This window comes from Nothoprocta perdicaria, unplaced genomic scaffold (assembly GCF_003342845.1).
Source record: "Nothoprocta perdicaria isolate Ctin4 unplaced genomic scaffold, notPer1 scaffold_83, whole genome shotgun sequence".
Classification (NCBI taxonomy): domain Eukaryota; kingdom Metazoa; phylum Chordata; class Aves; order Tinamiformes; family Tinamidae; genus Nothoprocta; species Nothoprocta perdicaria.
The window spans coordinates 298,742-326,705 of NW_020456121.1; the positions used below are offsets into that span (position 1 = coordinate 298,742).

At 37.2% G+C, this 27,964-nt stretch overlaps 2 long non-coding RNA genes across 2 annotated transcripts in view; both read right to left on the minus strand.

The window, feature by feature from the left end:
• LOC112958288 overlaps positions 1–27,964 on the minus strand; it is a 92,127-nt gene that overhangs the window by 43,732 nt on the left and 20,431 nt on the right. The window lies entirely within an intron of this gene.
• LOC112958289 lies at positions 368–27,883 on the minus strand. Its single transcript, XR_003251401.1, has 4 exons — positions 27,779–27,883; positions 3,717–3,816; positions 1,805–1,902; positions 368–478 (listed from the first exon to the last, which is right to left on the minus strand). It is a non-coding gene; the product is annotated as an uncharacterized LOC112958289 (long non-coding RNA).

Consider the following 27,964-nt stretch of genomic DNA (forward strand, 5'->3'; position numbering starts at 1 on the left):
CAATCTTATGGCATTTACTTGAATAAAGAGATGGTATGTAATTTGAGGGGAAAAATCCAGGAGGAGACATGATGCTTATTCTATGTCTCTATTGACAGATCTTTTAAGTAAATCAAGAGTGAATAAAGATTATATTCCAATCATAAATTAGGACTTGAATAGCAAAATTATGAAGCTTTTTACATCCAGTGTTTTATAAAGTACCAGAAAACCATAAAGATTACCTATCCACCATTGGTATGATCAGACTTTGTTTAGGAAATGGCTTTGAATAGGCAAATGTCTTCTGAAAGACAAAGACCATCCTCTCAGTGCTGTTACCATTCCTTGAAGACAATGTTGAGGGCTGCTCTTAGACCTACCTGAACACACAGAAAAGCAGCCTGACCATCGTTTTCCACGCTGCAAGTGAGGCTCAGAGGCTGCATCTAAACTGCATCACACTCTCTAGGAGACCACTCCAGGGTGCCTTTCACAGCTAAAAAGGAGGTAGTAATCAGGCAGCTGAACTGAACAAAAGAGCCCATCTCTCCAAAAATATATGTCATTTGTAATAATAAACATAGTCTTGTCAGATATTTTCTTTTTAAGTAGCCTCATACCTCTTAGTTAGAAATTCCCAAGATAACCAACTGTCTAAAGGTCATAATAGTCAAACAGTCACAATCAAATCACTACTATATATATATATTTATATCTCTCTCAAGCATATGCTTCAAACTTTCCCTTTTGGTTTACTTCTGAGAGGAAAAGTATGAAAACCTATTTTAGCAAAAATAAACTGAATGAAGAATTAGAAMATATGTGCTGCAGAGTGAATAGAAAATACGTTTAGATATTGAGGGCTTTAGGAAAATAGGTTTTCTTCTGAAGATTCTTCAAGAATAGTCTCCACAGCTGGACTTGAACCAGTGATTTGCAGGGAACAATTTATTTAGCCTGGATTTACCCTTAAAATGAAAATGAGCTAGAAAAATTATATTACACAAAAAATAGCTTCAGCTAATCCTTTATAATGCACCAGGGATGTATGCAAATTAATTTGATTCTCAGAGTTTAAAACACCGCACAGTGTAAAACCATAAAGTAATTGTCTGGCAAATAATTGTAATGTTTATGTCTGATAATACATATTACAAAAATGGGAGAATTTAGCTACAGTATACTACAGGGACTTATAAAAACACTGTAATTTTTTCAGTGCAAAATAATCAAGTCATGTAAAGAATGATTATGAAAAAATGGAAATATGTGCAGTATCTACATGGAAAGTACTCCACAGAGAAATTTCATCCAAATTCCTTATAGATTTTTTAATAAAATGTCAGTTTAAAAAAAAGCACTACTCTCTAGAAATCTTGCAGAATATTTTCCTTTGGGAGTTATCTGCAGCAAATGATGAGGACCAGGTTAACCTAACAGTGATGTCTCTTTGCATGAGCACATTCCTCTGATATATACACATGCTATCCTGAGAATAAGGCTCATTATAGAACTAATGCCCTTGCACAGTCTAGATTTCTAAATTACATATGTATTGTGAAAGTCAAAGTTTTGCATATACGTCACTTCAACTAGCCATGTTTCCCAGTTCACAGAAGACATGGGGCAGGGAGGCGGGAGAAAAAGGAAAAAAAAACTGTAATCTAACATATCAGCCATGGGAGCAGGTGATTTTTGTGTTTTTAAAATACACTTGGTACTGATGATATGTTTGAGGAACAAGTGTACAAAGATCACTTGTTTTAGCTGAAAAAAGCTTCAGTTTATTTCAGAGAATTTATATAAACTCTGGCAAACACACCTTTGAAATCGTACATGATGAAGGCCAGATGAATAAAATCTTCTGCTTTCTTTATCCTGATAAGGGCCTCTATTTTAAGACAGGCTTGCAAATCCTCCCTAAGCAAGAACAAAGATCACATAAGAACCTGTTGGGGTGACATATGCTGATTTATGATGTCTGTTTTGGCTGATCTTTGCACTTCTAAACCAGCTTGGTATCTAAAGCATGCTTTTCRATCACAATGTTTTCATCAATAGGTGTCTGTGGCACATAGCAAAAAAAGCCAATAGAGCACTGTATAGGCGGGAAATCCTACAACTCATAAGCTACTTGGCAAACATATCGGAAAGTCTGTTATGCTGCATATGCAYGTGTGAGGTGTGACTGGAAACAAATATACTGGCATTCAGAGTGCAATACCTAGGAGAAAGCACAGCAAGATGCTCACTTGCTTTCCAGRAAACATCATCAGCCTAACAGCTGGCACTACGATCCTCTCGTGGCCCTAACAGCTCCTGCTTGCCTCTTTATTGTGACCTTAACAAAACATTAATACACCTGTAATAGAGATGCCATTCACAAATGAAAAGGAATCAAGGCACATGCAGGTAACCTTCATTCTGAGGCAAACTCTGTGCATCCTTAAATGCCCTTGCTGAAAACATGGTGGACTTGCTACCATGGACAACTGTTCACCGTGGTGGACAACCAGTGCTCCTGCTTTACAGGTTTCGCTCTTGTCAGAGCAACTGGATTTAGAGCAGTTGGTTTTAGACTGAAATAAAACTGAAGTGTGGGTTATTCCAGCTCAAAGACAGAGTAGCTCCACTTATTGTCATAAAATCAGCTCTTCATTGTGGATTTAGTTAATTTCTTTGTTACTTATCAGGTCAGCTTCTAAAACAACTTAGATTTTCCTATATAAGGAGCAAAATTTTCTTCCTTTCATCTCCTTTTCTCCCTCCCTGTTCTGCTTGAATAGCTAACATCTTAAAGCTATACTTTAAATTACASTTATAAAATTGTAGAAAGTGTTTGCATAAAGAAGTGAGGACATTTTTTCAGATATTAAGTGGAGAATGTACTATTGACCTTTATTTTGCCATTTATGTCAGCATCTGCTTGGGCATCTCCTCCTCCTGAGTCATTTCAAGTTGATGAAATACAATTTATTCTACATGACATTTTCTTCCATGCCAAGTGTCACACAATGATTATGATGAAAGCCAGGACTGAATATGTACTTATATTAATTAGCAATTATTAAAAGACAGGTCCCCGTGATTACTGCTTCACAGATATGAAAATGAATTCATTAATGAAAGACCATTGCCACCAAGTGAATATCCGATCAGCTTTGGCAGATCAAAAAAGCATATTAAATAAATGAGTAATCAAATGATAAAGTATATCATTTGTATAAATTACTAGAGGACAATCTCTCCTTCTGATTGAGATGCTCAGCCTGACAGGTTATTTCTGTGACTTCACACGACAGGCACATCTTTTGACAGTGAGTCACACTTCTAGAAGGAACACTCGTTAAGACAAAGATTAGAAAACATATTTACTTGAATAACATGATTTCTGAGGATTTTATATTCTTCCTCATAGCTCTTTAGCACATTAATATGCTGTACACTTAACGACAAATTTTCTTATATTTTAACTGAATCGTTTTCTCAAGCACACCATTTTTTTTTATGTGACTTAACGGTAACTCTTTTGATTTGAAAGTGGTTTAGCAAAGCTGGCAACTAGTAAAGGCAAAATTGTGCCTTGACTCCATTTAACCTCCAGACTTTTTTAAAAAAATTAACTTAAAACACATACAAAAGGTTTTTCTGCGTTAGTAAATAAATAAATTACTTCTAAATATCTAACAGGGTTATTCTATAAAATCACGATTCAACAGTGTATGTCTACTTACTGCGATATATTTTTGTCAGATAAAAAAGAGCATAACTCAACATTTTCAGAGTTTTTTTCCTCCCCACAGAAATACTGAAGACACTGGTAATGAATTCTCACTATAGAAGAAAATCAAAAGTATTGTCAGTCCCAAAAACATATTTATTGATATTTAGATACTTCACTAAAAAGATGTATTTTTCAAAGTATATGGAAATTCATGTTACTACTAAAAAACATAAATAGGCAGTACAGTTATAATCAGTCATACTCAAGCAGACCTCAGTATGAAACAGTGTTGTTTATACTAATAACCAGAACACTCAAAAGGAGATAGTCAACTTATACAAAGATTGAAGAACAGATTTTTTTCATTTTAAGACTTTCAATACATTGTTTTCTAATTGTTGATATATTATTTTCTAATTGATATTTTATAACTAGCTTTACTAAAAAAGTATCAATAAACATATATAATACATGCATAAGCCTACTGCTGTATGAGGAAGTAAAAATGTTTCTCAAAAATGTGCATACGCACACACATAAAGAATGCCTTGCAAGATTTCATTGGTGATTGAAACCCCAAATGAAAGACTATTACAAAGTAATTTCCTGCTCTGGGAGAGATTTAAAAAATTGAGGTAAGAAGATCAAGAAAATTCATATTTGATTTTGTTTAGCTTAATAATTATACAGTCTGRCAGTAATCATTTTCATTAATACTAGACATTCACTGGAATTAAAGACTTATCCACAAGGAAGTTACCCAGCAATAAAAATTCTGGAGGATATAATTTAAGCCAGAAAGTGAACAACTTGCATATTTAGATTCATTTGAATACCTGTCCTACTGTAGCTTTGACAGGGATTTCAAAGCTCTGGTTTTCACTCATCATGATTTAGGGACAGGTGACTGCTGGTTTATTCTTTTTGACTGATGTGTCTCCCTTCCAATGACCTGTCTGACCTAACCTCAGCATGACTCTAACACCCAACAGTGACTTATTTCCACAGTTGTGATCATTCATTGAACCAAGACTTGTGTATAATAAGTATCACCTTTACTGAAAGCTATTCATAAGGTCCTTATCACTGCTGCTTGGCATTTAACAGAGCTGATTTAACATTTAACAGATCCTTATCAATTACAGTAATTCCCAGGGCAACTCCTAGAGCCCCTCAAACTGTGCTAACTACTTTGGCCATTCATTCCATTGCTTCATAGGGGAGACGAAGGTCAATGTAGGAAATTTTATGTAATTGGTGTGTTTGATGGAAACTTCCTATTTTTACACTAAGTTGCAAACAAAGTTAATGACATTAGGAGCATAATGTTTCGGAAGTACTGAAAGACAATTATAGTTTTTCCCTTAAAAATAACATGAAATATTATAGGGATTGCAGAGTTTTTTCACAGAGTAGAAATGTCAAAACAACATCATATAGATATTGCAATGATAAGTGCATAATCAGCTCCATTAGCAAGAGTACAGCCAGGAGGTCAACAGAAGTAGTTACTGACCTATAATCAGCTCTTCCAGAGTATTGTTGTCCAGCTGCCCTCTACCTAGTACAAGAACACTCTGCATCTCAGAGTATGAAGCATCAAGTGGCTACAGATTGAGACCACTAAAGCACCACTAAAGGGCACCCTGTGGAGTCAATATCTTTGGAAGATTTTCAAAACTCCTCCGGGACAAGGTCCTGAAGGTTGTTTTGCTCTGAGAAGGAACTGTATTAAAAGACTTCCAGAGCACCTCACGATCTTTCCCAGAACACCAATACTGTTATTGTTTCCAAAAATCAGAACCGATACATACACTTACTAAAAAGCAAAACATTCTGTGATCAGCAGAAATGACAACTTGTTTCCAACAGTCTTTTTTTTCTTAACCTCCCCATTTCACGACACTAATCCCAGACACCACTACCTTTTCCACTTTCACATACCTTATCACTAGCCCCACATTACAAAAAAAATGGAACTCAAGGCCACAAAGATCTTTTTTCCCCAATTCTCTCAAGGTGCTGCGAGGGGCAGCATATATTCCATTAACTTCAACCTGGCTCACCAAGACACACACCTGACGGGCTGGCAGCACGCAGAGCAGAGCAGGTAAATTAAAGTGAGCTGGTGAGCTGATTCCACAGCGCTTTCCCCAGCAGAGCTGCAGTTACATGGCTTTCCTCTACACAGCTGCCAATTTTCACAAAGCTCATGCAAATTTGTTTTGAGGTCTCTGTTAAATGCAGTTCAAAGTGGTCAAATGCATCAAAATTCACTAGACAGACTATGATCATGTGACTTTTGTTTCCCTAGAAGCGAGGATTAAAAAARGAATCCATTTTTTTCAGAACTGTTTAACATAAAAAAAGCATATTTGTATTTTTGATGTAATTACTACAGAGTTAGATGAATCTATTTCTTTTTATTTGCCTTCACTTTTCTCTGCCAGTGGTAAAATGCAAGTGATCTGTTATCAGTGTGCTACCAAATATCAACTAAATTCACACAAAGTGAATTATAAACAGGCATCCCAGGTGAATTTTATAACAAAGGCTCCATTTGCAATCAGTTCATAGAGCCTGAAAAGAAACACTGATTTTCCAAACGTTTGATCAGTTACGTGAGGGAATCTCGGAACAAGCGGCAGCAGCAGAAGTGCAGGGCAGGTGCGAGAGGAGTAGGTGGCTGGAAACCAGCTGCTTTTTGACTGCAGAAGGGCAGCTCCTCCTGATGAAGCCTTCTGCTGCTATTCCTTCACAGGCAYCTGTGTGCAGCATGGATCACATACGGAGAGAGGATTTGACCTGCTTTGCAGTCATTTAAAGCCTCAAATGTTGATCATGCTTTGGGGAACCTGCACTTTACAGGTGTTTGATTGGACAGAGCCACAAGCATAGTCCTTCTGGACACTTGTTACCAATCTGTATAACAACTTTTTTTTTTTCCCCACTGAAAATGGCTTTCGCAGATAGAAAAATTCACCCCGTTCTTCACAGATTTGCTGCTAGGAGTTAGACAAGTTACAGCACCTGCCCACAGACTTCATGCATCTCACTACAACACTACATGTTGTTATGCATAAAAGCCTGTATAAGCCAATGAATTAACAGAACTCTGGCTTACTAAAGCTGCATTTGCTGGCATCATCCTTCTTTACACTTGCATGAAGATTTAGCCACTACAGTCACTAGAATGAGGATATCCCGCCTGCACTTGCTTTGAGAGAAAAAAAAGAGTAGCTCATTTAAGGTCATGTCAATTAAATTCTGGGGGTGAAATCCACTGTCGTTTTTGAGGGAATGAGAGGCAAATCCTCACTGACAGAGTGGGACTAAATAATTTGTTTTGATTTCTCTCCAAAATCAACGTGGAACTAACTTGGGATGTTCAAATGGTAAAGCGTACTTATTTGAATTATTCAGCTATACAATTCGATTAATTGATAATGTTCAATTATTTTGTTTTGCACAAGATCGTTCTACCTGGTAATCCACCATCTTGAATAAACCTCAGAAAAGAGATTAGTATAAAGTTTCCATATACATCTCAATATATATCCTATATTTATACAAATATATTATCCCCTAGCTTCTGATTAAGTATATTCTACTGCAGACTGCTAGCTGTCACAYGGAACATCTTATCTGCTAACCTGCTGATGAAGGAAATAAATGCAGCAGGAATAAAGGCAAAGTCACAGTGAATGCTGTGAAGTAGGTGTTCAAGTCTGCGTTCTTCAACATGTGTAAAACTTCTATTTCAGTAACAGTTCTTGAATTTGGGATGATCCACAGAACTGTATTTAAAGAGAGGGCACAAGTTGCAATAYGTGGAAATTTCCCAGGAATATATATATGTGAAAATGGGCAACTACTACTGGAATGTGCCAACCAATTGAGATAAAATGTGTCATTTTCAATAATATTTTGAAAAGCATTTACATTGGGAAGTGTAAGAGCAGGCACATATTTCATTTCTGTTGCCTTTGATTACAATTGAATAAGCCATATACTATTACACAATTTGGATAAAATAGATTTGTTAAACTATATATTCTCCTACACATCTACAGTATGGATGTAAGATATCTCTCATAATCTAGCTTTAGACAATACATGCAGCAATTTCTATGAATTCCTAATCCACCCAACATTAGTAGACACACTTGAACATCTTTCTGTATCCACGCTATATGTAATTTTACATATTAATGCAAAACGCTTATGCTTTTCCCATCCTTTAGCCCAACCTCAGGGCGCTGCAACATAAATAACGAGTTCTGTGAGACCTAGCTATAAATTGGGAGGGACCTGTGAACATCTCCTTAGCTGGCAACTGGGCTCTCTAGCAACATTAAACATGTGAGAGCCCACTCTGCTGCTCCCCACACGCACTAATGGTGCGGCAAATAACACATCGAGAGCTTCTCGCCAGTGATTGCGCTTAGGGAAGCCTTCAGCACTCCGAGGAGAGGATTTTCTGGGAGCTTGTTTGTTCAACAGCTGTCCTCGGTCTTCCTGGTAAAATAAAGGGCTTTTCCTTCCACACCGAAGGCTGCTGACTCTTCTCTTATACTCACTGCTTTTGTTTTGATCTCTAACCAGCACTGATTTTGTTTCCTTGCAAGAGTGAGGATCAGACCTGAGGCATCAGAAGTAACCACTAAGCTGTGCAGCCCCTGCAGTAGTTATAGAGAAGAGAGCTCTAATTACACAGCTGAAAGTTTACTTGTATTAATTTCATCCTGAAACAACTATCCTCTTCAAGATTTCAACAATATCATTTCATCATTTTGCCTTGTTCTGATCTTCCCACCTCTTCCCTCCAAGAGGATTTTTCTAACATAATGTGCACATATGCATGGAACACCGGAGTGCTGCAAAGGGACTGCTAACCACATCAACGAGTAAACACAAATTCAGTAAGATGCTGAAAACAGTCTAAAAAGACCTGAATATCACCAAATACTTAAAAGTGCTTTTATGAGTGGAGGATACTTAAGGAAAGCATACAAAGTGTTATGAAACCATAGCATTATGTTCTTTTCCTCTTTTCACTAAAACTGGAACTAAAAAAATGATTTTGGTAAATGCAGACGATTATAAAATTGATGGGTATCAATATGGGAACATCCAAGCCAACTAGTTGAAACTACTTAACTTTCAGATACAGCTATTATCTTATTCATTCTATTAGCATGAATTTTAATTAGGTTGCCCCATTCTTCCTAAAATTGACAACTGATAATGATTAGTGATCAGATTTTTCATAATAAAATGACTCTTTCGCAAAAATCCCAAGCAAAAAGTAGCATGTCATCACCATTCAAATAGAGCTTCCAAAGCCTCTGGGCTACAGGCACTCTTTGACACAAGTAACGCCTACAAAAACAGTTTCCTCGTTTAGCCATGGGTAATTACTAAAACCAGTCTTATTTTCACGTCAAAGACTAGAAATAAGCTTTGCTTATTGCAAAGGGAAACATGAAAAATTTTCCCATAACAAATTCTATTCATTTGTTGTAGTAATGCGCAGCAGAAAGCATCAACTGCATCAGTGTCCAGTAATAAGCTATGACAATTATTAGTTTCGATGCTAACAAATTTACAGATAGCGACTTGCACCTGGATGGTGTGCAGAGAAAGATTACTACAGAAAATCTCATATAACCACCACATCACAAACCAGCAAAAAAGGCAGCTTTCTAAATTTTCCCACTTTGCCAATTAGTCCATGATTATTCAAGAAATTAGCTGATTGCTGTCTAGACCAAAATGTCATTCCTTTATTTAAACGGAAATATATTAAAATAGAGAAGCTCTAGTGCTTACTTCTAGAAGCTTATACTAAGGCACAGTTTATAGATTATGATAATTGATTCTCATTAAGAACCTTGGAACTGGCATGAAAATAGCAACGTGCTTTGACATGTGTCTAATTAAAATACATGTTTCTTTAAAAATGCATATCATTCCATTCCCAACTTTCCTATGCACGCTCCTTTTCTCCATAGGAAAGAAAGATACATGTATGCCCTCAAGTAAGAAGGAACAGTCTGAATAAATAGTCAGAATTATTTTTATAAATAGATTATTTTTTCGTGGTGAAGTCACCTATCCTAGTTTAGGAGAAGAGTCAGGAAAGAGGATTCTTGAAAAGCAGGTTTCAAGTCTCATTTAATTCATTTTAAATATCTGGAAGATATTATAGACAAACTTACAACTATGCTCAACTAAACAAGGGCTTCTATTTTAAGATTCGTTTTGAATTATAACGTAACATTCCCTACACTCCGCATTACGTATAAGTAATGCCAAAACTCTAAACATGCATCAAAATAACTGGAAACTTCATTGACTTCCATGAGCTCCACAGAAGACCCTGATGCTTTTAACATCTCTGGGATACATTTCCATAAATGCATAAAAAAAAAGATTGTGCCTGATAAGCCTGTTTCCAAGTGAGATAACGACCCACAGCAAAATCATCACGAAGAGTTTTGAACACTTGCAATCAGTTTTTCTTGATCCCATTTTGTTTTTCCCCCACAGCCAGCCCATAGCAAAATATTCATTATAACCTGACACCAAGTGTCAAACTCTTAATCTTCTTGCTCCTTCCCAGATCAGTGGCATCCACTGAGATATTTGTTAATACTAAACTATTCAGCACAATTTAGCATTAGGGAATTATATGGCATTACAGTGCAACCTTCGACTTCCCTTGACTTTCTACTGCTTTGAAATTTATCCTGTAGGAAACAGTTAAAGGAGCAACTTTCCAAATTATCTTTTTTTCTTTTTATACAGCCAAATGTGATAAAAGATACGTGAGTTCAGTGAAGATTTAGGAACCTAATATTTAAATTTTAGTATTTTTTTTTTATTCTATAGCTTCAAAGGAAATTGAAGATTTGTAGTTAAATTTTACTTGATTAATATCACATCAAGAGACTCTGCAGAGACCTGTCAGTCTAAGGTCATAATTCCAACCCTTATAAAATTACACAATGTTATTATATTCCCTGTGAAAGACAACCACAGACTGGTTCCACTGAAACTGCAAAGAATTTTATATCCATACTCATCAATAACTTGTCAGAACTTGGTAATTAATATGGAGAAATATTTGGGAACAAACTTCGCTGAGGTCACACTTACAATACACTTTGCCATTGCCAAAAAAATTGCCAAAAAACCACCACCTGACCACCTCTGAAATAGTTATTTTAGTAGTGGTTTAGTAAACCACTCAATTATTATAATTAGGATTTTTTTTTTTTAAATCAAGCTAGTCTGAACACAAGCTGCACTGTCTATACCTCTCATTAAGACAGGTTAATTTAAGTGAATTCAACTTCTAATTCACTTGATAAATGCTTCTTGAAATTATCTGATTCAATGTCTGTCAAGAATCATGGTCATCTATCAGCATCAAAATCAACTAAATAGTGAGTTTTAATAAAAACAAAATCCCTTACATACAATTTTCAAATCCCTCAATTTTAAAATAATATAACGCAAAATAAGTACTATTTTCTGCACTCGTGCATTAAGTGTCCTGCCTTGGAAAGATCTGAGGAGATATTCACCTTTAAACGAATAACACTCGCCACCATTTTCAGCACTTTTGCTTTAAATAACCAGCAGTGTATAATATGGTACAATTTGTCATTAGTAAGTTTGGAAACAATCGAAATAAAATTTCATCTACAACAGATATCTTCTATCACAAGTTAAGAAGAGGTTAAAATATATATCTAGAAACATTAGATCAGCCCTCAAAAGCTGAAAACTAAAACTTCAAATGCAATTGAAAATAGCCTCTTATTACACACCATTTGGAGAAGAAATGTGATCGCATTCAAAATTCTAACACTTCTTTCACACAGATCTGCAGCTTGTTCAAACCGATTTACGACTATATAATTTCACACTCATGTTTCTCCAAACTTGACCAAGAAATCACTGTTAGGAGAGTTCTGCTTTCAAGTTGTGCCTGCAATGTTACTGCCAGTTAAAAATAAACCTACTAAAGTAAAAACAATAACTACTTATTATGAATACTGAGCAGGTACAAAATTATATCTCAGGAAAAAAAAAGAAAAAAGGAGAAAAGCAAGTAAATCAAGCTTGTTCCATCAGGAGGGGTGTTTAAGTTGCACATAAGCCGTAAGAAACAGATTGCATGAAATACAAAATTATAGTTTCCTATATTCCTAATTCAGAACAGAATGTCCTAAATGCTTGTTCCTAGCCTCAAAACACAGTAACAGAAATTCTCAAGCCCCTGCTCTATTAAATTCTATAAAAGCAGTCTTGGAAAAGCTGCAAGCTCTAAACGATGCAAAGGTGTTTCTCGATTCTCCCCTACTTACTCTAGAATTGGTATTCCAAGAAGAATTCTATTCCCATATAAACCATTAATTAATAAGGAAGCTAAGTATAGTTTAAAAAAAATAAAAAAGGACCTCTTAAGTAAAATAATTGCAGCAAGTGAATGTGATTGTATGTGCAGTTACAAGGTGCGAAACTAATTTTCATGGACCTCTGTTCAGTTATTGTGAGCTGGCACACTGCTGTCCCTTCCAAAGGTCATGAAAGATGACAATCTCTCCTAAGCAATTGCTAAATGCCCAGATATATTCACCTATGAAATTAAAGGTGCTCCGGGCAGCCTGAGGTTATAGAAGGTTTGACCAGAACATCTACCATAGCCTATGTAAGGTGTTAACTCAAGTGCTGCTACGATCAAGTATCACAGACACTTCAGGTACCAGGATGCTGTGTGAGATAGTGGGGCAAAGCTTTTAATGCAATATTCTACCCAAAACTGGCTCAGAAGTATCACCTGAAACAATACTCTGAATATTGAACTGTATTGTGATTTTTCTGACAAAAAATGTGGGTATTTACTTATGTCTAATGTTGGTCAACTGTATTTTCTAGAATCTACTTTAGATTTTGTGATTTGCAATAGATAATTGAGGAAGTAACTTGTAAATTAACAGTCACAATTGTATTACCCTTTTAACACCGTTACAGGCAAATCTGAGCTCACTGATGGTGATAGAGTAGTTATGTGGAGATAATGTACTGCGGGCATGGAGCCAATCTTGAAGCATTGTGCATGCTGCACTCCCAAAGCAAATGCTCCGTTAAACACCCATAAATCCCAGACAAAACTGCCAAATGTGATAGTTAAACAGGAGGAGGAGAGGGACTATTATCMGTTTACTCTCTGGTAAACTCATGCTGCTGAAGTCTTCATTATGCTATTCATAAATAAAAACATAATAAGAACTAACATTAATGAGCTAGAACTAGGGGGTTGCTCATGCGTACATTCCAGCTAAATCTTCAGCCCTGTCAGTAATCATGTTACTACAAGGGACTCTAAAACAATCTTGGCTTTAAACTGAGCAAGGATCATCTTGCTTCAGAGAGACCAGTAACATCCACACGGTCTTCCCAAGTCCTCCTGCCTAATTCACRGGGGCTCAGGAAGGACGACAGTGATGGCAATGACTTCTCCTTTGGAGGCCAAAGAGCTTTGTATTTCTGACTGAATTACAACAGCCTTGTTCAAGGAAGTTTTTGCAGAAGTCTAGCATCATTTTCAAAGTATCTCTGCTCTTAAAATCTTGGAAAGCAATAGCAAGTTTACTTTCAAGGTTACTTTTYACTAGTTATAAGGAGACAGGAAAGTTTTAAAAAAGGAAAAAGATATGAGTTAATGCAACAACACAGTTTCACCCTGAAAATAAATTTTGCTATGAAACTCTCAAGATGACACATAAGACATTCAGAAATTATTCAAATAGAGGATTTGAAATTTAATACAGAAGTAGCTTAGCTGATAGCTTTTACTAATGCCCAAAATCTATGAAACAGTAAATACTGACTTCTAGCTGGAAAGCAAACCACGTGTTGATGGCATACTCTTCAGGCTTTCAAATAGGGTTTGAAAGAGCTAGAATTAAAGGTCAATTCTGAGCCCTGAACATACTATATTTTTGGTAGTGTTTTATCTGGTGGTTATAGTATAGCTTTAATATCTGCATTCAATTCTTAATGACTTTTTTGAACTAAATTAAATGCATGAATCTCATAGGCCAAGAATGCTGGATGTTAGAATGTCAAATACTGTCTTCTTCCCGAAGCCCACCCATGTAACTGAGCATAGGGATGCTCTGAGTGGCAAAAGGCTATTGAAGCTGTGTCACGTAACATAACATAGGATGGATAATTATTTTAATTCTCATTTGTAATGTTTTCAGCAATGGGGAAAAAAGGTTTTTTTTTTTTTACAGTCACAGTTTTGATCAAGACAAGAACAGAAAGAGCATATTAAACCAAAACACCCATAGTGTTTCAAATTTGGAGAAGCATAACAGTATTGAGAGTCTTTTGTTAATAACATTCTTATGARAAGTTATATAATATCCAGAAGTATCTGCAATTTTTGGTGAAGGAAAGCACTAAAAGAAGAGGTAAGGTCAYGCAAATGTATTTTATTAGTCAAGCAACTGAGACTCACCTACCATATTTTAAGGCTGTATGTTTTACATCACTTGTTACCACACAGTGATTTTTTTTCTTCGTATCAAATATTTATGCACTCAGAAGTAGCTTTACTATATCTCATACCTTTAAACATTTACTATCATAGGGTACAATAGGGTTTTGATTCAAATTTGACAGGAAAAGATTATTTCTAGGGTTACACACTAAGTGAATTCCTACCAGCTGTCTTTCAAGCACACTGAACACAGAAGCTTGAGAAACAGAAAGGGGACTTTGGGCACATGTAAAATTAAGAAGCATTTTGGTTTTAAGCATATTGTGTTTTAAGCTAATCTTTGTTATTCTCTGCAATAGTTTAACATGTAAAATATCTCTTACAGAGAYTACAGGTAATATCATAGAATGTTTTCTTTATTATTATTTTACTCTTAAATGCTGTTATGACTTGTGCTATTACTTATGCTTTTCCTTTTAAATTGCAGGCTCATGCAGGATTCCTCAGCCCTACACGGTGACAGTGAGCATTGAGCTGAGCTGTTTCAGGAGCAGCAGCACAAACCTGCAGTGGGTAAAGCGAGAGGTTGAACAGACGACAGCCAAGTAGGAGCCCCTGTGCAGGAGCTGCAGTCCTGACCTTGCCAACAGTGCAGGGCCCTGAGCCCAGGCCAGGCCTGGCCTGCCAACCTCTGTCCTACCGCTGCTCCATGGAGCCCTTTCCGTAGGCAAAGMTGCACTCAAATTCCAAATGATTATGAAATGACAAAAATTATAGCAGTATGTAATTGTATTACCCAGCAGATAATGTATCATTTAATTAAGAAAATTAATTAATTACTCAAGGAATCATTTGCTTTTACTTCATGGTTCTCATCTTTCACAGTCCTCTGAGACCCTGCAAATCCCTCACATGCAGTCTACAACGGCAGAGTCAAATACAGAGTTTACACACTTACTGAATTATAACAAAGATTAGACAAAATTTTTCTTACGTTCCTGCATCTAAAAGCTGCTTTGATATAACCAGAACCATACCCTTATATTTGCCTAACATATGACTAGTGATGTAGAGAAAAAAATCAGTTCTCTTATCAGGATGATAGAAGCTCCAAATAAGGCCCAGTTATAAACAATAGCCTTTTCTCTCTCCCTAATTATTTTTCAACTACAAAGAGCACTAATTCCATTGCTATTTTACAAGTCTTTCAAGGTTATTCTGTTCTTTAATACAGCAATCCTCCAGTAAAACACTGTCCTTTTATTCATACGCCTTTATCTGCCAGTTGCAGATTATATCACATTCATTTTTAAATAATATTTAAAGGTCAAACCAATAAGGCATAGAAAATGTTGAACATCTTGTAAAATTCAAACAAGGCCGTGGTAGAAGCCACAGGGGGGTAGTTGCTAAAATGATCAGGCACTTTTTAACATATTTATTCAATCATTACTAGGGGCACAAAATAATCCACTTCTAATGGAAACCCATGAGAGAAGAAAATTCTCCTGAATAAAAAGTCCTCTGAGTTTCCTCCTCATCATTTTTTCAACCACATGAAAGAAGCTATAGCTGAGAAGTCTCAAAATACCTCTATACTACAGCTTATTGTAAAGATGCCCACCCTAGTTTTAAATGCATTGCCAAAGGGGCTTTTGAGTGCCTCAAGCAATAGGACCTTCTGCATGCTCCAAGTGTCCCAAGCCAAGATGCACATTCGTCCACAGTGCAGACAAATCCTATCAAGCCTTGGATATTCTTGGGATATTCAGACCACAACTGTGAATGCAGGCAATTCTTGATACAGGATAAGCTTCAAGGTCTTTCTAGTGACATGGCTTTCTAAGCAAGTCATCATCTCAGTGGGTAATTGCAGCTTTGATTTGCATACTGTCACCTTGACCTTCAAGTGCAGGAAATATAGATGAGAGAAAATGCTGATCATACCAGTTCTGAGTACAGAAAGTTACTAATGTAAACCTCATTTTAATCCTCCTTCTCTTAACTGCTTTGGACAGGTGAGTTTGTGCATATATATATATATACACACACACACACACACACATATACACACACAGCAACTTGGTACAAGTTGTTGCTTTTGTAAGGCTGCATTTATTAAAAGAAAAATTAATCTGATTCTCCCCAACTTGCAGGCTTTGCAGCAGTAAAAGCAAGAACGTCACCACTCCTRATGTGGAAAACCTAGGGCTCCTACACATCTGATCTGCTGGATGTGCACAGCARAGGTGACAGGACCCTGCCACAGATAACTCATGGGGCAGCACAGCTCTGTACCATACAGACATAGGATTGGGCAATCACAGCAATATTTTCTGGGATTATTATGTTAAAAGAATGGAATCACTGCATGGTTTTACTAAACATTAACATACATGGGTTTTAAGTGTTTTTCATGTTGATTACACTCATTTTTTTTTCCTTGTTCCATTCAAGCTGCCAATTTCATGTAATATAATCTCTATTGAAACAACTAAAATGACAAACTTGAGAAATACTTCACTGTTTCAGTTAAGTCTGGTGTGCATTCAAACTCCACCGCTTCCCTTCTTTCTTTGATGGATCTTTATAATGAAACTTTCCTCAAGATAGTGGCTGACTTTGCCGCTTTAAGACCCAATATGCACATTGATCATGTAGCTTAATCTACTTCTCATCTGACCTTGCTCGAGTAAAACCGTAATATTGCAAAGAAATTAGGTCCTCTGGAAGTATTTTATCAGATTTACAAATCTTTATTGYTACCCACTTTTTCACTTTGCAAAAGATTGAAAGGTTATTGGATACTTTCCTCATATTCTGTCTTCACATTTTATCATATATATCTTTCTTGTCTCTAGTTATGAATTCTTTGCAGTTTGATTTTTTTCGCAGCTTTTCTTGATGTTGTTTTCTCTCTGAGGATTTCAAAACAGTCTTGGAAACAGCATTTATTTTCACTGAAGTTTTCATTAACAGACACAAGTAAGGGCAAGCATAGCAATAAAACCATGAAGGTACAAGATCACATAGCCAGGTCACAAGCTACTCTCAAAATCATGGTCCTTTAGCATGTTTAATATTAAATATACTGACTCTCCTTACTTTAAAAGTCTCTTTATAAAGTAAGAATGGGAAGGGTATTCCTCAATTACTATCCAAACAAATATTCAACTGTGCCCTAATCTTTCTGCCATGAATATATATTTAACCTAGAAAGCGTCAGTTTAAAGAGAAGCCAGAGATGTGATGGGTTCACATGGAGTATGCAACTTCTTGTGGACAATCGAACTAGTTCTTCCGAGCCCTCCATGAAACAGTCACGGTGGAGCCAGTAACCGATACAGGATAGATAAGATAAGGTGTAGAACAAGTGTTACTTAACAGCAGATGTTTCAATGGATTAAGCCCCATAGTAGCTGAAGTGATTGTGGAGACGACCACGGCCAACAAGCTGAAGAGACCACCATGGCCAGCAAGCACTTCCATGGTCCTTCCAAGCCTCCGGTGTTCTCAGCCTGTTTGCCAAGGATTTATGTAACAGACGGCAGAGGATCTATTTGAATGCTTTGAAAATTCTTTCTAAGATTTTTTTGACCTTTTGGTGATGAATGTGAGCTGAGAGATGTTAAGGTTTGCCATTCCATGATGATAATCCTCTTGGAAACCTGACCAGTATTCCTCCTTGCCTCAGGCAGGTGACAGTTGCAGTGATGACACGTGGTGTCATGCTATCAAAGTCAGACAACTTGAACTTGGCACTCGAGGGCAATCTTCAGGCTTAAATCACTGTAGTTTAAGCCTATGTACTTTTCACACGCTTTCTTTCCCTACACAAGTTGATCCTTTAGAGAGAACAGCAGGGGTACTAATTCCTTATAACAATATCCCTGTTTACCTGCATGACCTACCACGTACAGCTACAACCTATTAAACTACAGGAGAATAAACCAAAGAGAATAACCATTAAAAGCAAGTGCACACCAAAACAACATTTCAGAATAACAGGAGAGATGCAGTAAAACGAGAGGGAAGCTGCTTACAAACAGATGATAAACTGTTCTCAGCACAGTAATTTTCTCTTATACATTATGCCTGGCCTCCTGCTCAATACTAAGAGCCACTAGCTCCATGCTCATTCTTTCTCTTCCTCTATTTACCTTTCCCTAGTAAACTCCAATTTTCATTTATCTTAGCATAAATGCACAGAACATACACTCAGATTTCAATGGTGAAACAGCTCTGAAGTCTGTAGTTAAAAGTAGAACAAAATAGCAAAAACAGCATGAAGCAGAACTTAAATATCCTGAAAGCTACGTGGATCTGSAAGCTGGGTCTGAAAGCCCAGGTACTTATGAAATAGGCCTCCAGAGATCTGCTTATATTAGACGGCAAGCCTACTTCTCCCTCTCAACAGCACAAAGGCCACATGAAGAGCCCACCTCTTAGAATTCTAAAATCATCATGGTTGGAAAAGACCTTCAAGATCAAGCCCAACTGTAAGCCCATCACCACCCTGCCTGCCAAACCATGTTCCTAAGTGCCTCATCTACATGTCTTGAAAAATGCCAGCGACAGTCATTCCACCACCTCCGTGGGCAGCCTGTTCCAATAGTTAGCTATTCTTTCTGTTTGGAAATCCTTCCTAATGTCTAACCTGAACCTCTCCTGGAGCAACTTGAAGCCATTTCCTCTTGTCCTATTTGTAGTTATTCTGGAGAAGAGACTGATCCCTGCCTCACTGCAACCTCCTTTCAGCTAGTAGTATTTTCCTTTACTTGCAAGGACTTGAAAAAAATCTATTGCTACTCTAAAACTGAACACAATTTGTGTCTGCATCTGCAAACTTGGCACTCGTAACAGATAACAAATTAAAATCATGTAACCACACGTTCACCYGCATTTCTTAAAAACAGTCCATCCTTTCCTCAAATATCATGTTTTAATAACAAAGTTCTACTTGAAACTCATTCTAATCTAAACATTAAAAAATTAATAATTCTGATTAATAATTAACTTGATAAGCTTCAGAAACTCTCCTGCAAGTCTGACCAAGACAAGGTATTAGGAAGCTGATGGTACTTACAGAGGAAGAAGCAAACGATACCATTCACTAGGTCATTAATAAAATGGACATAAACAGACAGAAGTTTCCCTTTCCTGAAGGCTCTTTAAGAGCTACTGCTGGCAACAGACAGCAGAATAACTCCCCCCCCCAGCACTAATAAAAATATATTTTTTCAGAAGGGCATTTCTCCCCTACAGGAGCATGTGTGCCGCATAATGGACTAGTTTGGGAAACCAGTCACTTTAATAAGGCTCCCCACTAACTCTGCTCATCACCAGGCACCATAAAGTCTCCTGGCTGGTGCAAGAGGGATCAGGAGATGCAGAAATATTAAGTGCAAGAGCAAAGCAGGAGACAGGAAGGTTCCTTCACCACGTTTACTTTCTCACAGATTCCCCTGATTTAGTGTGCTTGTGATTAAGGCAAAAGAAAAATTTTGCCTATGTCATTTTAATTTTGCCATTTCCCACATTTCATTGCTTCACTTTGCAATCTAAGCAACATTTTTATATGTAAAGTCACTACATGCTTACTTCAAACTGCACAATTGCTTCCGATAAAGGCATGCATTTCTACTCATTCCTGCTAGCTTATTAGTGCCATATCTCTGTTCTACATAATTAGTAATTTCAGAAGGATTACTAACCTCATAATGATTAAAAATGCGTGAAGCTCACATTGCTTAGATGATGTACTGCCAGTTTTTTCCACATATGAAGACAGGTCAGAGCTCTGTAAATACAGGGCTTTCGCCTCAAGTCTAGAGTTCATCCCTAATGGTATGAAATCCATGAATAGTATCTCTTCAAGCACATCAGTAGTTATCTCCCCAAATAAAACCAATAAAATTTTTGAAAGCAATAGAATTTTTCTGTACAACTTAGAAGTAAGAATCAATCCAAATGGAAGCAATTTTCAAACAAAAAAATTAGGTTACTTGGTATTTACTTTGAAATAACACTGGCATTATGGCACACTTGTTCCCTCCTTGCTTTGGTATCATCCTGTATTTCCCCCACAAAAAACAGTGGCCAAGGGTAGAAGTGAGCCAAGAGCTCACAAATCACACATGTATGTTTAAGCTATTTTCTTGCCATTTCCTATATTATTTTGTTATATTTCTGATGCATGAAATACTCTCCTAGAACAAATACATCCTCCTGTAGATCTCTCAAGGGTCAGCTAAATCAGCTACCACAGTACAAAAATTAGACCAGTGGTAGCTCTCAGTTTCAGGAGGCATCTTTAGAGAGGCCTCAACATGACCTATCAATTTTCTCCTTTTTTCCCGCCCTTACATCCCTCAGTTTTTAGATTTAATAATTCAAAAATAGGAGTGTATATTCATCTAGTATGAGGATTATACATATTCTAACTGTATCCACTCACTAGACACTACCATTATAATAAACTAGCCTTCAGTCTTGACAGGTTTAGCCTTGGAATAGCTTTTACTTCTACTGTGCAGCCAAAGTGAAGACACAATTTATATCTAAGCATTGGCTTTTATTAGCATGGCTTCCTGTGTAAAGGACATCCTTATCTGAACACAGATCCCTCTGCTCTTTGAAAGGAACTGACATCCTGACGTTCAGCTATTTCTGTGGTTAGCTAAATCGCATTTACTAAAGAGTGAAGTGCAATCCACCTTGAATAGGACTTGTACTTTACGTGCCACTGTGATCCCTACCTTATTCCTCTTGATATTCTGGGTATATCACAGTATTCTAAGTATTAGAGGGCTTTTTTTTCCCCTCTAGTAAATTAACTGATTGTTAATTCTGCTCTTTCATTGAGCTGCTTTGTGAGTTGCTTTTTTATTTTGTGAAGTTCTCAAGTGTTTGCTGTTGAGTGTGTTCACTCAAGTGAATTCAACAAGGTTTTAACTTGAAACTATAATTGACCACATAATACATATATTTGAGTGCTTCTTTCATTAAAGAATCACTTCAATTTCCAGATTCAGTTGGCTGCTTGAAATACATTTCACTGTGTTTCTCAATAACAAGCAACTATGAACAAGAACAAAATAAGATCTACTGATGAGCTATTCCAGTTTAGCATAGTAAATGGTTTCATAGTTTAAATGCTTTCATAGTTTTAGGGTCTCCCTACACTACAACTCCAAATTTAATAGATAAACACTTCTTTCCAWAATTTTTTACATTGATTTTAGAGATAAATACCTTTTGTTCTTGTAAGCTATCAGGCAAGTATATATGCTTGAAGGTTATATGTACCCTTGAGGTCATAGTCTTAAAGGACACCTAAAACACTGAACAGAAAATTTCTGAAAATGCATTCATTTGTACTTTGCTGTGGGCAAAAGAACAGCATAGTTTCCAAGGAATCAATGCAAACCACACCAAAATTAGCAAATTGTCTGATATGACAAAACAAAGTTGAAAACTAGCCTTCAGGATGAGAAAGCTAGCAAAACTAATACTACAATTTAGTCTGCTACTAACAAATTGCTGTGGCATAATGTAGACAAATTTATTTTAAGAAAGGAAAAAAAACCCTAAAGATAAAGCAGTAGTTTCGAGTGTATCTGTTCTTTATAGCTGACAGTCCTTTCTCCTACTAGGATCATACAATCAATAAGTTTCTAAGATTTCGTTCAAGCTCTAAGAGGCCATTGGAGCTGGGTGGGATGGGGTTTRCACTATTCCCATCTCTGGCTGACTTACTGGAGAAAACTAAACATTTGGACTGGGACACCTCACTCATTGCAAGCAAGCCACAACTCGACCTGGCAGAAGCCAAGCCACAAGCAGCACTGCTTTGGTATTACCAACAAAACCGTTTTCACTGAGAGCCCAACATCAAGACCAATACAAGCCTTGAGTTAGCCCAGCATCTGCACTGATGCTTTCAAATTTATTTGTCCATTTAATACAACTTGGGAGTGTTATGTTAGTAAATATCTGAGGGCAAACTTCAAATAACTACCTCTCCATATAACACTTTTTCTCCCTACCAGACACTTCTTAAATCTGTATTTCATCAATATATTAAGGAACTGTATTACTTAAATTTATGCAATAGATCAATTATTTTTTATCATATTACTTTTGTTATATGTATATTTTAGCATAAACCTACAGTAGAATATTAGTAGGATTAATTACTAATTATTAACCAAAATTAATCCTGACACAATGCAAGTAATTCTAAAGTATCTAAAGTAAAACAGAAAAAAACATGTTGCTTAATTAACCTAAAACATCACATTAACTTAATGCAACATCGTAAGTTAAAAATCTGGCTTTCATATATTGCTTTGTTTGCAGATTATTTATTTACAACAAGTAGCTTCTAACTCTCATTTTCCTTAGCTGTGTTTTAGCAAAATTAAAACACAATACAGCTAACACAGAAGATGAACTGAGAGGAAAAAAATGGTTAAGTATTAAAATATGCTGGACAAAGTAAAGTTGACTTAAAAAACAAATGTAAGAGTATCAGATCTGTATACTGCATGCCTTTGTCCCCTTTTCCAAATGGATTATGGCATAAATAGAACATCAAGACAAGAAAAYTCAGCAAGTGATGCCTCAGAAGGATTTTCACCCTTCATCTATCATGGCAGAGCCAAGCTGAGTAACCGCACACAACAAATTTAGATTAGCCTCCTTTAAGAGCCTCCCCACTAACACTTCTTTATCTGGTCTCTCCAGACAATCTTCAAGGCAACCTTTTAGTGTTTTGTCAGAGGAAAAAAAATGATCCAATTTTTTAAAATTTGGTCCATAGAAGCTTTTATAGAGATCAGTGGTATTTTTTAGTAGTGATGATCACACACAGACACGTTCTTCCACTTCTCTGCATGCGTAGGTCTGTGTTTGTGTGCGATACACAGAAGGGCTTATGGCCCCCACAGCTTCCCTATTTCTACTCCTCAAGCCCATACCCAGACTACTTGGTTTAGTGAAAAGCTACCACCCTTAACCATCAACCCCACCTTAATTCTGCAAATATTGCTATTTGGGAGGATACCAATTCCACCTTTTTCATAATTCCATTGCAAAAGAAAAATGCATATATTTATGTATACTACCCRTTTTTAGTGACAACCAGAGACAGATTCTCCACTTCTGCAAACCGAGACAGCACCTTTAATATCAGCTAGCGATAGCACTCCTTGTGGCACAAGCCTTTTGCTTMCAATTATCACAGAACTGTTTCCAGCTGTTTCATTTGGAAACTTGGACAGATCCAGGCAGCACAGTGCTGTCACTAACATGCACTACAGTGCTCGTATGGCTGAAATCAGCCCCTGAAGAAGCTACGGAAATTAAGAGTCCGCTGTGYCTGCTGAGCCCCATCTCCACAGCCCAGTGAACCAGGCTCTCTGGGGACCTCACGAAGCACCATCAAAAGGCTATGGATAACAMCACCACCACAACTGGTCCCAACTGCAGTTCACAGTGATTTAAGTCGGTTAGCACTGGTAGCAAAAGAGTCTAGGAAAGAATATCACACRCTAACACCACCATCCCATTATTTAACATAATTTAATTTCCTGCTTCCTGGTGCCACTCATAYGGGAAAGAGCAAACAGCCCTTCTTTATTCACACTCTGAGCTTTATAGAACAAATTGAAGCAGGCTTTTCCAAACAGCAAGAGCTCGACTGCTTTGCATGGAAGGCAGTGGTAGTAGAGTCCCAGAGTCACAACTCTTGTCATTTGGCCCTTGTGCTAAAATATGAATAGTAGTGAAATATCAAGAGAGATGCTCAGCATGAAGATATATATATATATATATATAAAAGCACCTCTGGAGGCACTGGCACTGAAGCTCTAGGAGGGGGCCCGTGGGTCTTAAATCAGCAGCCAGGAGTCAGGCTGACACCCAACACAAGTGATTTTGTACCAGGGCATTGCTGCAGCGGGAAACCTTCCCCACGGAAAAAATTCTAATGAATCACTGAGCTTCTAAGTGCGTGGACATATCTATTTTTCTCTTCAAATTATGAAAGAAAGCTACAAATATTCAAGTCTGTAAAACGYCTTGAAAATATTTTAGGACTTTTGCTTGCAGGTATGATTCTTGATGGACCTATTAATATTTCAGATGATACAACTGCTTGTCAAATGCTTGATACAAATTGCTGACGTACTCTGCATTTACGCTGGTTTGTTTCAGAAATAGAAACAAGATGAATATATGTGCCAGAATAATGTAGTCATCTCTTAAAATTCCTTATCACTCTTCTCTTGAACTTGTCAATGAATTGCAGATTAAATATTAGCAGATATAAATATGTAATGTTATGAATTTCTTTTTACTTATAATGCAAGTAGAAAATACTTCTAGTGTATTTTTCCTTCAGCAAGTTACRTGCACCAACATGATAAAAGTCTATTTGAGATATTCTGCTATACATAGTGAGACTATTTCCCCCATAAAGAATAAGATATTCCCCACCTTAAAAAACAATAACACACATGCAGTTATATATATTATGTACACATACAGGCTTTTTTAATACTACAACCTCCCACTGAAAGGCTCARCTTGGCAAGTCAGAGGTTGTCCTTTTAACACTTTTTTTTTCCTTCTCCTCTGCAAAGGTCAKTTAAAATTTTATTTTAATGCTAATTGGCATTTCAGACTTTATAACTAAGCAGTCAAGTAGATAAAACACTTATCTAACAATAATAGCTGGCCATCAAACTGGATTACAGAGTGAAGTTTCCTTTCTRCCATCTGCCAAAATATGAAATCATAGACCTAAAGAAAAATGGAACAATGAGGCTTTATTCTGATACAGCAAAACAAAGGTGTATCCATAGTAGCTCTGACTAAATAAATGACTGCCAAGATGAAGAATTATTTCATACATAGTGCTGTGAATCTCCTATGGAGGCAGGGGTCTGACTGCTCTATGGCAGCAGATGCCACGTRGATGCCCAAGTACCCCTTGTCCTCTGCCTCGTGCCCAGCAGCGTCGGGGGCTCTGCCTGGCATGTTTCACCCCCTCCCGAATCACCTCTGGGACCATAAGAGTTTCAGCTCAACATAATTGGGCAAAGCTGCTACAACTTGAAAATCCACAAACAGAAAGGGTGATTTCCTTAACTGAGTCACCATCTGAGAGGCTCTGCAGTGTCGAGGGCTGCTGCTTTTCATATCTAGCTTCATACATGTCAGAGCCATGAAGTGTTCAAGTAACCCATGCTCAAGTAATTGGGGGAGTTTTTTTTTTAATTGTTTACCTGATATAGCACCTTGCCTAGAACTGAATCATAGCTGAAATTCAGTTCAAAACACACTTSTTATTCCATTGAGGGTCCAGTTAAACCAGTATGGCCCATATGCAGACCTGCATCTGCTCTCCCTAATCCCTTGGTGTCAGCTGTGACATGATATGAATCTACAGTTCTTATTTCACCACATAACAACAAAAATATTCCCAGTATGTCACTAAAATAAACTGACAAGCACAACTTAAAGCAATCTGTCTTCAGATTTTATCCAGACCTTATGAGGGCAGGCGGTCACACAGGAGAACTGTCTCCTGCCATTTCTTTTCCCCAACTCTGCCTCCTTCTATTCTCATCTGTGCTGCTGTCAAATTCATAAAGGGAAGGTTTCAACACCTGGTCTAGAACAATACATGGCAAATCCCTGATGGTACTGCAGCAACTGAAGAGTTGCTCTGTGTTCCTCCCTAAAAAAAAAATTGGTATTCCTCACTAGAATAACATTATTATTGGTGTAGGAGTACCTGGTCATCACTGAAAGCAGCATCTACAGAAAACGCAGAACTTCTGGTTTGTTTTAAACCACATCCAATCCAACAAGAATCAACAAATGTTGATGAAGCTTTCCTGCTCACACCCCTGTGCATGTCTCATCATCCCATGCCTGTGGTCCTCTACACACCACCCTATGTCTCCCTTGCCAGGGGTCATAAAACTACAATGGTAGCATACAAAGAGGAACAAAAATAAGACAAACCAGCCACAGGCACTTGGTTAATTTAAAGAACAGCTGTTGCAGCTAAATCAGATAAAGCTACAGGCAGGCCACGAACAGTTCAGTYGGGACAAGCATGACAAACCTGCCACCAACATCAGCACCACGTGTAGCTACACGGCTGCACTGTTCACCTTGCCTTCTGCTCACTACAAGTCTATGGAAACATGGAGACCAGGCAGAGGAAAGGAGGAAGTGTCTCCTTCCCTGGCTTTTCATGGCAGATGCATTCAAGCCACTTCATACAACACAAACTCRATATGCATGAAATGGCAGAACTTCCCACAAAATTACAAGTAGCACCGGAATACAATAGCATAGCACATACATCTCACCCTTATATCTCATCTCATTTTTATAGAAATACCATCATAAATACAGTTTAAGAAGAATGTGTTCTGTAACAAAAGCAAAACTTACTTTAAACCTAAGCAGCAGCATAATATAGTAGCAAACATGAGGAGTATAAGGGAGTTGAAAGATTAGTGGTGTATTTGAAAAAACTAAAGCTCTTTTCAATGGAAGAGAGATAACAGTAATGTACTTGCAAATTTTCAGGTGATGAAATACTATGTACTTTTCTGCACACTACAGAGAAATCCAGAGATGTATGAGGAGACTAATGTAAATCTCATCATTTCTTTCTTTTTTTTTTGCAGGTATTTATTATCTTTTCTTTATTACTTCCATACAAACTCTCCTACATTCTGCCCTTTCTCCTACATTGAGCTCCTGAAACAGCTTTAGAGACCAGAACTACAGAGCTTTGTCACACTGGGGCTCCCTTTAAAAGCCAAGTCAAAAATCTAAATTGAGACAAAATTATTCTTCCAACTTAATCATTTAAGGTGTCATTTGTGCTACACCACAGTTTGAACATCAAAAAAGGTTAATCAAAAATTTCCACATGATGCTTGCTCAGCAACTTTATTTACATGTTCTGGTCTAGTACCACCATTCATAGAAATCATAAAACTCATTTTTAGCCCACATTAAGCTTTATAGACAACTTCATGTAATAGCCCACTATAACATTGCTTTGAAAACATTCAGAAGCAATGCAATATTTTGGCCTGTGACTTGGTGTTGTTTCAACAAAAAGACATTACAAACTAGCATAAAGCTTGTGCAGTCTTGAAACGTGTTACATTGCACCAGCTGCCAGAAGTATGGGGGAGCCTTCATGCCCCTCGGGCACATTTAGGAGATGTGAATTTCCCAGAACCAGCAGCATTTACTTAAGCCTTCGGAGCATCTTATTTTATCATATAGAGATCCTGCATAAGTGCCTATGCACATGCTGCTGTAACTCTCCCAAACAAATGGTATAGAGATCTCAGCACTGGCCTTGCTCACTGAGATCACCAGACACYAACAGGAACAAGTTGCAAGACACAAGAGCAGTAGAAAGTTTTCCAACTTTTCTAAAATAAACCAAGTAATTAGTTTTTATGGATTTTGTGCAAATTCACATGAACAGAAACAGTATTTCCTACCTGGAGAGACCTGGCCCTTTCAGGTTAGCCTGGGAAACGCAAGTCTGACTACACATCACTCAGAATTTAACCTAATGGAGAGAAGTGAACTCGGACGTAGCAGTTGACATTCAGTGACTGGTGGCTTGCAGTCTAATCCAGTTTGTGTGGCATCTGTATATTTAAGCCAAACAAATAACTTGTTAG